Consider the following 865-nt stretch of genomic DNA (forward strand, 5'->3'; position numbering starts at 1 on the left):
GGGGAGCCGCAGCTCGCCGTGATGCCACACGCATTCGGCTGCTCCAGCCACGCGGCTGCCCAAAGGAGCACGTTTCCGCAGAAGGAGGTAAAGTACGGGGCCATGTCTCAGGCAGCAATCGTGTCCTCCAGGAGGTTGGGTTTGGGCAGAAAGAGGATCCCTGGTGTGCTCCAGAGCCAGGGCCAAGCTCTCCACCACCCCATTCTGTAGCGAAGGGGGCGCGCACAGAGACCGCTGTCCCGCTGGGGCAGACGCCCAGCTCGCCGACCTCCAGGAGCGCCCCGCTGCAGGGGAGCGATGGCAGAGTCAGCCTCCGTTCCCCACCCACGCTTGCCCCCCTGCCTGGAGCACCCTACAGGCTCCCTTTGCCAGCACCTCCTGGCACAGCCTGTGAGCTTCTCGCCTCCTTGCTGTGGGCTTCCAGGCAGCAGTGACACTCGCCAGATAGATGAGAGCAATCCCACTCTCGAAGCAGCAGATCCATTTCCTCTGCTCTGACTTCTGCCCACCCACATCCATGATCCTGACGGGATGGAGGGTCAGCCAGAGGCAAGGGCACAATGTTTTCCCCTTTGGGCAGGCAGTGCCTGGGATCACGGACGTGGAACCTCCCAGGACTGCGCTGCCACATCTCAACAGGTTACCAGATATCAAGTCAGATGCTGAATGTAATCCCAAATGCACTCTTAGCTTGCCAAGAGCAAGCAAGCAGAAGCCTCACCAAGCCATCTCTTGGGCAGAGGACAGGAAGAGCACCAGAGCCAGCTGGAATTCAACGACCTGAAATTCAAGATGCAGGCAGCATTTCCAACAAGAGAAGGCACAGAGGTGCCCAGCCGAAGCAGAGGATGCTATGGTAGGGAGG

Source organism: Egretta garzetta, unplaced genomic scaffold (genome assembly GCF_000687185.1).
Source record: "Egretta garzetta isolate BGI_Z169 unplaced genomic scaffold, ASM68718v1 scaffold4, whole genome shotgun sequence".
Lineage (NCBI taxonomy): Eukaryota > Metazoa > Chordata > Aves > Pelecaniformes > Ardeidae > Egretta > Egretta garzetta.